Consider the following 10,573-nt stretch of genomic DNA (forward strand, 5'->3'; position numbering starts at 1 on the left):
CATCGCATAAGCCACTGTTTTCTATTAAGATTTTTTTTTTAATTCAGTTAAATGTTGCTACACTAAATAAAAGAGTTCTAATGTACTTAAGAAACCCTGGTGGCATACAGGTTACGTGCTATGGCTGCTAAACAAGAGGTTGGTAGTTCGAATCCACCAGGTGCTCCTTGGAAACTCTATGGTGCAGTTCTACTCTGTCCTATAGGGTCACTATGAGTTGGAATCAACTTCATGGCAGTGGGTTTGGTTTGGTTTTGGTTAATGCACTTGAGTAAACTGTGAATTTTTTTTATGTATGCCTACAGGGTCTGTTACACTCAATCTCAAGCAAGTTCCATGTTTTATTATTACTATCATTAAATTTTTCTCTCATATCAACTCAATAAATTCAAGAAGCATTTATTGAATATATAATGCAAGGCTATACATGATCTAATCCTTGCTTACTTTTTCTACTTTGCAGCTTACTACTCTCCTTTGAATCCACCCAGAGGTGCCTCCAAAGGATGGCCTGGCAGTCTTCTTCCAAAAAATCAGCCATTGAAAACCCTGTGGAGCACAGGTCTACTCTGACATATGTGGGGTCACCACGAGTCAGAGACAGCTTAATGACAACTGGTGGTCTTATAGGCCTGGCTTCCTTGCTGTTCTTTTATATGCCAAACACATGCCCACTTCTGGGACTTCACATTTTCTGTTCTCTTGTCTAAAAATGCTCTTCCTCCCATTACCTACATGGCTTGCACCTTCACCTTGTTCATGTCTCCTCCTCTGAAAAAAGCCTTCCTAGACCCTTCTCTAAAAAAGTACCCTTCCTGGGAAGACAGCACACAATACAGGGGAGGTCAGCACAATTGTACTAAACCAAAAGCAAAGAAGTTTCCTGAATAAACTGAATGCTTCAAAGGCCAGTGTAGCAGGGGCAGGGGTCTGGGGACCATGGTTTCAGGGGATATCTAAGTCAATTGGCATAATAAAATCTATTAAGAAAACATTCTGCATCCCACTTGGAAGAGTGGCATCTGGGGTCTTAAATGCTAGCAAGCAGCCATCTAAGATGCATCAATTGGTCTCAACCCACCTGGATCAAAGGAGAATGAAGAACACCAAGGACACAAGGTGATTACGAGCCCAAGAGACAGAAAGGGCCGCATGAACCAGAGACTACATCATCCTGAGACCAGAAGAACTAGATGGTGCCCAACTACAACCGATGGCTGCCCTGACAGGGAACACAACAGAGAACCCCTGAGGGAACAGGAGAGCAGTGGGATGCAGACCCCAAATTCTCATAAGACCAGACTTAATGGTCTGAGACTAGAAGGACCCCGGTGGTCATGGCCCCCAGACCTTCTGTTGGCCCAGGACAGGAACCATTCCCAAAGCCAACTCTTCAGACATGAATTGGACTGGACAATGGGTTGGAGGGGGATGCTGGGGAGGTGTGAGCTTCTTGGATCAGGTGGATGCTTGAGGCTCTGTTGGCATCTCCTGCCTGGAGGGGAGATGAGAGGGTGGAGGGCGTTAGAAGCTGGCGAAATGGACATGAAAAGAGAGAGTGGAGGGAGAAAGCGGGCTGTCTCGTTGGCGGAGAATAACTGGGAGTGTGTAGGAAGGTGTATATGGGTTTTTGTGTGAGAGACTGACTTGATTTGTTAACTTTCACTTAAAGCACAATAAAAATTATTTTAAAAAAAAGAAAATAAATTAAAAAAAACTGTTATAAGAAAATGAAGTCACCGGTAAAAAAAAAAAAAAAAAAAAAAAGTCCCTTTCCTTGTTACTTTCTATCTCCTTTCCTTCCTTTACTTTCTTCCTAGTATATACCACCTGGCACATATATTTGTTTGTGTATTTGTTTATTTGTCCATCTTCCCCCACTATAATGTACACTCCATGAGTTGGGACATTGTGTTTTCAGTATTGTATCTCTGGCACCCAGAGCAGTGACCCAGGGCACATGACAGGTGCTCAATAAATACTTCTGGAATGAACTTTGCTGTTTTGTAACACATTTAAAGAAAAGGTACCATCCCAACAGCCTTCACAGCCTGGAGAGGAAGGAAGAATTTTATACAAATAGCTAAGACAAGGCCACACAGTCTTACATTGTTGTTAGGTGACTTCGAGTCAGTTCTGACTCATAGTGACCCTACGTACAACAGAACAAAATACTGCCCAGTCCTGCACCGTCCTCACAATAGTTGCTATCCTTAAGCCCATCATTGCAGCAACTGTGTAAATCCATCTTATTGAGGGACTTCCTCTTTTTTGATGACCTTCTATTTTACCAAGCATGATGTCCTTCTCCAGGGACTGATCCCTCCAGATAACATGTCAAAAGTATGTGAGACTAGTCTTAAAGATTCCACTACTAGCTGGACAAATTATTATGGGGATATAAAGGTTCCTGGAGGGATTGGCACCGTAGTAAGATCCTGGAGGATAGATAATATGTTGAAAGGTTGATATGGAAGTGGAGGCATTCCAGATACAGGAATTGGTGATACCAAAGCATGAAGGTGGCAAAGTGCAGGCTATGTTCAAGCAACAGAGAAAATGAGTGAAGGAAGAGTTAAAATTGACCCATTGCCCTTGAGTCGATTCCGGTTCATAGTGACCCTATAGGACAGAGTAGAACTGCTCCATAGAGTTTCCAGGGAGCACCTGGTGGATTCCAAATGCTGACCTTTTGGTTAGCTCTTAACCACTACACCACCAGGGTTGCCACTGCAAAGACATTGTAGAGGGCTTTGAACGCAGACATAACCACTGTATCGATTTTAATGCCCTACATAGGTGTGTGACGTCAGCACTTCCACAAAACAATGTAAAGATGCAAAAGGTCACCAAAATATTTTGCTTTCATCTTGGGCGCAGCCACTGCTTAACAACCCTCGGAGTAAGTGGGCCTGGAGAAAATAAAGGGATCTACAGGCTAGGGCAGAGGGCAGGGAGTCAGGACTAAGTCTTGCTAGACTCAAATGTATATAGCTGAGTAAAATATTGATTACTTTGCCCATTGAGAGAAATACTGGCGTGGCTCCTGGATCATCATTATGTTTCCAAGATAATCGGAATCTGGAGATACCACTGAAGCAGAATTACAATAAAGAACTACAAAAGGAAATTATAAGAAGGGAGCCATCATTTACTGAGCAATTCCCTGGAGCTTGGTGTTCTACTTAAGGTATCACTAGGTCCTCCAGAACCCATGGGCTGATATTATTCACATTTTGCAAATGAAAAGTAATTTAAAAGCTGTTTGATAACACATTACTGAAAACCAAATAATCAAGTCTCACTCTCGCTTAGAGAAATAAGATGTCAAGATCAGCAGAGCATGGGTTAAACTTTTCCGGAAACAATCTGAGAGATTGCTTTCCAATAAACCACCAAGGAGGTGATTAACACGTTGAACGCAACAGGGATTGGATTTAGATTCTTCAAAACACCAAGGGTCCCAGGATTGGAAACTGGTTAGATGGTAGTGGTCTTTTGTGAACGCAGAGGCTTCGATCACCAGGGAAATCTGGGATGGGGAGGCGGAAGACGTCGATTTTCCTGTCTCGCCCTCGGCGCGCCGCAGTCTCGCCCCGAAAGTCCGCGGGGTCACCGACGTACGGTGACCCCAGGGCGGCGGGGTGTGTGTGTTTACCTAAACCAATTGGCCCGGTCACCCATTGGCCGGGTCACCCAGATACGCTCAAAAGCTGTAACCTTTCCGACCTGTTTCCCACTGGCCACTCCCAGATCAGGAGAAGCTGCAGAGCCTGTGCCGCAGGGGCCACCGCGACCGCGCGGGCGGCTGGGAACGCGCCCTCCACGCCCCCTTGTGCGCCACGCCCCCGCCACGCCCACTGCGGGCCCGCTTGACCAATCCCGGGCGACTTCGGGGACGCGGGGGTCGCGCAACGCGGCCGACGAAAGTGGATGTTACGTCACTGCGGGTCAGCCCAGCGGGGTCGCCGGGGGAGTTACCCTGAGTGGGCTGCGCTCCGGGGGCTCTTCACACGGGGTCGGAGCAGAGGCGAAGCAGTTCGCGGGGCCTTTCACAGTCTTCGGTGTCAGAATTTCCCCCTGGAGCCAGCGCTGCCTCAAATGTCAGGGCTCGCCCACTCTTCTCGGGTCTCGACGACCTAACCTTTCGGGGGCTCTGGAGGGGAAATTTGCCGTTTCTGCTGGACCTCACTTGTCTGGAGCGTGCTCTCAGCCCAACCGTCATGGGGTGTTGAGAAGTACATTTAGGTAATGTCTCACATGTCTTCCTTAGGTCCAATAACTGTAGTTTAAAATTCCCTCTCTTTAGCAGGGCTTTGAACCGGTTTGTTCCGGTTCAAACCACTGCTGAGAATTTGCATTTCTAACAAGTTCCCAGGCGATGCTAATACTGCTGATCAGGGACCAATTCTGAGAACTACTAGTAGAGCCCAAAAAAAAAAAGCTCGCTGCTGTGCCGTCTTCCCGACTCATGAGCCCATTATAGGGCAGAGTAGAGCTGCCCCATAGAGTTTGCAGGAAACTCTGGTGGCATAGTGACTAAGCTATGGCTGCTAACCAAAAGGTTGGCAACTGGATTCCACCAGGTGCTCCTTGGAAGCCATATGGGGCAGTTCTACTCTGTCCTGTAGGGTCACTATTAGAATGGACACTACGGCAACAGGTTAAGTTAGTTCTAAGTTTAAGAGTTTCCAAGGAGCACCTGGTGGATTCGAAATGCCGGCCTTTGTGGTTCACAGCCATAGCACTTAACCACTACACCACCAGCGTTTCCACTAGTAGAACAGTGGTTTTTAAAATATATCGTACATAAGAATCACCTGGGAGCTTGTTAAAATGTAGATCCTGAATCAGTATACCTGGGGTGAAAATGCAGGCTCAGCAGGCATTCTGACTGGGATGAACCAGCTCAAAGCCCTGCTGTTTAGTGCTGCCTGGAAACAATAATGTTAACTTCCCAATAGAACATAAAATGTCACATTCACTGTTGAGGTGAATTTGACTTGGGAAATAAGATTCAGAGAGAAACAAGAAATTGGTTGAATCACTTTGTAAATGGATGTTCTGCAAACAAATATTAATCTATAGCGAGAATCAAAGGAAACTGTCAAGTAACATTGGGTGAAATTAAGATACTATTTAGCAAGTACTTATTAAGCACCTGCTGTGTGCCAGGGGCTCTAATAAATGCTAGATTCAGCAGTGAACATGACAGGGAACCTCTCCCATGGAGTTCACAGGACTGGGAACAGATAGACAATAAATAAATAAATGACAAGAAATTGCCAGAGTGATGTGCTTTGAATAAAATAAAAGGATACAGATGTAGATAATGATTTCTTTCAAAGTATTTGTAGAGTAAGATGAGGTTCTAGGTGCAAGTGACCCATGAAAAAATAATATATAACCTGGCAACAGTTTCTTTGCTATTTATTGTGATCAGGGTAATTCTAAGGGGAATTGCTTTTCAGAACCAGGATTTAGAACCCCTATGGGTGGCTGTTGCTAATATTGTCAATGCCATTTCTCCATTATTGAATTGTAAGCTCTTCTTAGTAGAGTAGAGGGTCAGCAAAAAAGAGGAAGACCCTCAATGAGGTGGATTGACACAGTGGCTGCAACAATGGGCTCAAGCATAACAATTGTGAGGATGGGGCAGGACCAGGCAGTGTTTCATTCTGTTGTATATAGGGTCGCTATGAGTCAGAACGACTCCATAACACCTAACAGCAACAACAAGCTCCCCTAGGCAGAACTATATCTCTTAATTAAATGATGCAACTGTTGCAGGAAAGTGATAATTTTAAACTCCTTGAAATCGACTCGACGGCAGTGGGTTTTTTTTTTTTAGTGGGTTGAAAATGGGATGCATGAAGACATATGAAATGTTTAATAAAAAAAGGTAGTGGATAGGATGGGGTCGTCCTGCTTGGAAATAGGGAACTGAACTAGGAGGTGTCAGCATTGCCAGTTGCTGCTGCTGTTAAAAAAAAAAAAAAGTTTTTTTTTTTTTTTTTTATTAGATGCAGTTAATTCCATTCCGAGTCACAGCGACCCTATGCACAACAAAAGTAAACATTGCCAGGTCCTGCGCCATGCCCACAGTAGTTGTTACGCTTGAGCTCTTTGTTGCAGCCACTGCATCAGTACATCTTGTTGAGGGTCTTCCTCTTTTTCGTTGACCCTATACTTTACCAAGCATGATGTCCTTCTCCAGGGACTGCTCTCTCCTGATAACATGTCCAAAGTATTATAAGACGTAGTCTCGCCATCTTTGCTTCTAAGGAGCATTCTGGTTGTACTTCTTTCAAGACAGATTTGCTCATTCTTTTGGCAGTCCAAGGTATATTCAATATTCTTCACCAGCGCCACAATTCAGAGGTGTCAATTCTGTCTTCCTTATTCATTGTCCAGCTTTCACGTGCTTATGATGCGATTGAAAATACCATGCCTTGGGTCAGGCACACCTTAGTCTTCAAGGTGACATCTTTGCTTTCCAACACTTCAAAGAGGTCTTTTGCAGCAGATTTGCCCAGTGCAATGCATCTTTTGATTTCTTGACTTCCGCTTCCATGGGTGTTGATTATGAATCCAAGTAAAGTAAAATCCCCTATGACTTCAGTCTCTCCTCTATTTATCACAATGTTGCTTTTTTGGTCCAGTTGTGAGGATTTTTGTTTTCTTTGTGTTGAGGTGTAATCCATACTGAAGGCTGTGGTCTTTGATCTTCATCAGTAAGTGCTTCAAGTCCTCTTCACTTTCAGCAAGGTTGTGTCATTTGCATTTCATAGGTTGTTAATGAGTCCTCCACTAATCCTGATGCTCCGTTCCTCTTCATATAGTCCAGCTTCTCAGATCATTTGCTCAGCATACAGATTGAATAGGTATGGTGAAAGGATACAACCCTGACACACACCTTTCCTGACTTTAAACCACAAAGTATCCCCTTGTTCTGTCGGAACAACTGCCTCTTGATCTATGTACAGGTTCCTCATAAGCATAATTAGGTGTTCTGGAATTCCTGTCCTTCGCAATGTTATCCATAATTTGTTATGACCTTTGCAGAGTCAATAAAACACAGATAAACATTTTTCTGGTATCCTCTGCTTTCAGCCAAGATCCACCTGACATCAGCAATGATATCCCTGGTTCCATGTCCTCTTCTGAATCTGGCCTGAATTTCTGGCAGTTCCCTGTCAATATACTGCTGCAACTGCTTTTGAATGATCTTCAGCAAAATTTTGCTTACACATGATATTAATGATATCGTTCGATAATTTCCATATTTGGTTGGCTCACCTTTCTTGGGAATAGGCATAAATATGGATCTCTTCTAGTCGGTTAGCCAGGCAGCTGTCTTCAAAATTTCTTGGCATAGACAAGTGAGTGCTTCCAGCTCTGCATCTGTTTGTTGAAAAGTCTCAATTGATATTCGTTCTATTCCTGGTACCTTCTTTTTTGCCAGTGCCTTCAGTGCAGCTTGGACTTATTCCTTCAGTACCATTGGTTCCTGATCATATGCTACCTCTTGGAATGGTTGAATATTGACTAATTCTTTTTGGTATAATGACTCTATTCCTTCCATCTTCTTTTGATGCTTCCTGTGTCATTTAATATTTTCCCCATAGAATCCTTCACTATTGCAACTCTAGCCTTGAATTTTTTCTTCAGTTCTTTCAGCTTGAGAAATGCAGAGCGTGTTCTTCCCTTTTGGGTTTCAATCTCCAGCTCTTATTTTTTGGTAAATGGTTTACTTTTTTGGCTTTGTTCTGTAACAATTTGACGAGAAACCTGCATGAACTATAAAGTTGAGAGTGTCATGAGTGTTGATGACTCATTAAGTAGTCCCCTCGGAGTATATGGGGGGTACCATGTGGAAGTTGACATCAGAATACCTGCATTTGCCCAAGCTCGGCAGGATCGTATATAATCATTTCTCTCCTCTGGACCTCAGTCTGCATCTGTGAAATTAAAACTGTGATAACATCTGCCAGGAAGCCAATATACAATGTCTAAATCTGGTAAATGAGAAATAATATTATTAGCATATTGTTAAGGATGATGACATAATTACCAGAAGAAATAGCTGAAAGTATTTACTTCTGAGCAGCAGAGCTGAGGGGTAGGAAGGTCTGAGTCAGAGGAATACTGTTTTTAAATATAAGGCTTTTAATACTGTATTGGTTAGCTATTGCTGTGTAACAAAACCTGAGTGTACAGTCTTCAGGTTTGTCTTGTACTGTTGGCTGGGCCAGCTCTGTTCCACGTGAGTTCACTCTGAAACCCAGTTTGAGAGGTGAGCAGCAACTTCCCTGGGGGGAAGCTCTTCCTATGGCAATACAAAAGTGCAAGACAGCAAGCCTAATTATCAGGTCGGGTCAGTAATTTTCAAGCCTTTGTTCAGGTCATATCTGTTAACGTTCCATTGGCCAAAGCAAGGCCAAACCCAAAGTCAAGGGGCAGGAAGTACACTGGACCCATGCAGGTGGAAGGGGAAAAAGCGACTATTTCTGTAAAATAATCCAATCTACCATAGGTAGTATCTGAGTTTTTAAAACTATGTGCATTGTATTAATTTGATAAAAATTAATGCTGATTCAGGTCCAGCCCCCCTGGCCAGCTAACTGGAAGAGATCCATACTGGTGCCGATTCCAAAGAATGATGATCCAACAGAATGTGGAAATTATTGAACAATATCATTAATATTACACACAAGTAAGATTTTGCTGACAATAATTCAGAAAGAGTTGTGGCAGTATATCGACAAGGAACTGCCAGAAATTCAAACTGGATTCAGATGGATCTTGGCTGAAAGCAAAGAATACCAGAAAGATGTTTACCTGTGTTTTATTGACTATGCAAAGGCATTTGACTGTGTGGACCATAACAAATTATGGATAACACTGAGAAGAATGGGAATTCCAGAACACTTAATTGTGCTCATGAGGAACCTGTACATGGATCAAGAGGCAATCTTTAGAACAGAACAAAGGACCCTTTGTGGTTTAAAATCAGGAAAGGTATGTGTCAGGGTGGTCTCCTCTCACCATACTTATTCAGTCTGTATGCTGAGCAAATAATCTGAGAAGCTGGACTATATGAAGAAGAACACGGCATCAGGATTGGAGGAAGACTTATGTACAGCCTGCAATATGCAGATGATACAACCTTGCTTGCTCAAAGTGAAAAGGACTTGAAGCACTTACTAATGAAGATCAGAGACTACAGTTTTCAATATGGATTACACCTGAACATAAAGAAAACAAAAATCCTCACAATTGGGCCAGTAAGCAACATCATGATAAATGGAGAAGAGACTGAAGTTCTCAATGATTTCATTTTACTTGGATCCACAGTAAATGCCCATGGAAGCAGCAGTCAAGAAATCAAATGACGTATTGCATTGAGCAAATCTGCTGCAAAGGACCTCTTTATTAAAAAAAAAAGGGCAAAAATGTCATTTGGAGGACTAAAGTGTGCCGGACTCAAGCCATGGTATTTTCAATTGCCTCATATGCATTGAGAGTTGGACGGTGAACAAGGAAGACCGAAGAAGAATTGATGCCTTTGAATTATGGTGTTGACAAAGATATTGCATATACCATGAACTGCTAGAAGAACGAACAAATCTGTTTTGGAAGAAGTACAGCAGGAATGCTCATTAAAAGTGAGGATGGTGAGACTTTGTCTCAAATACTTTGGACATGTTATCAGGAGAGCCCAGTCCCTGGAGAAAGACATCATGCTTGGTAGAGGGTCAGTGAAAAAGAGGAAGAACCTCAGTGAGATGGATTGACACAGTGGCTGCAACAATGGGCTTAAACATAGCAATGACTGTGAGGAGGGCTCAGACCGGGCAGTGGTCATTCTGCTCTACATGGGGTCACTGTCAGTCAGAGCTGATTTGAAAGCACCTAACAACAACAAACAGGTCCATTTTAGATCTTGATGGTGATGCAGATGCTTCAGCAGTGTTAACTCTGTCTCTGCCAATCCATCTGTTTTGCCATTTTTACTCTGTCATGGCTGTCTCCTGCTGCAGCATGCCATGAGCATGGTTGTCTCCTTGCCAGACTTCACTATGAGGACAGGATCAAACAGTCTGTTTTCTTTGGTTTTCCTTCCACCTACTGAACTCCCTCCTTGGTTCTTCAAGCACGCATCTGACCACTTGCCTCCCCTCCCTCTCTGTCTCTATTTTAGAAGCTCCTTCAAAGCTGAAAGAGGGTGGCTTTTGCCTGCTTCCTTTGCCAAATATGAAGTCATTCCAGAACTCCCGAAACAATATTTTCTTAAAATGTCAAATAATGATTTAAAGACATTCAAATTTTTTTGCAGTGCAGAGTGCTGCATAAATGAATCGATTTACATTTAATTTAAATAAAAAAGCCCTCCCCACGATTATAAGGATCACATGAAATATATGAAAGTGCTTTGTAAAGTAACAAAGGAAAGAAAGTTATTTCTTGAAAATAAACATTTTTAAAAATCTAAATTGAAACTTAGAAAACACTGACATATTTAAAATTTTGTTTGATCTCATAGATTGCTGGTGGGAATGTTAAGTGTTTC

The sequence above is a fragment of the Loxodonta africana genome, chromosome 3 (genome assembly GCF_030014295.1).
Source record: "Loxodonta africana isolate mLoxAfr1 chromosome 3, mLoxAfr1.hap2, whole genome shotgun sequence".
Taxonomy (NCBI): domain Eukaryota; kingdom Metazoa; phylum Chordata; class Mammalia; order Proboscidea; family Elephantidae; genus Loxodonta; species Loxodonta africana.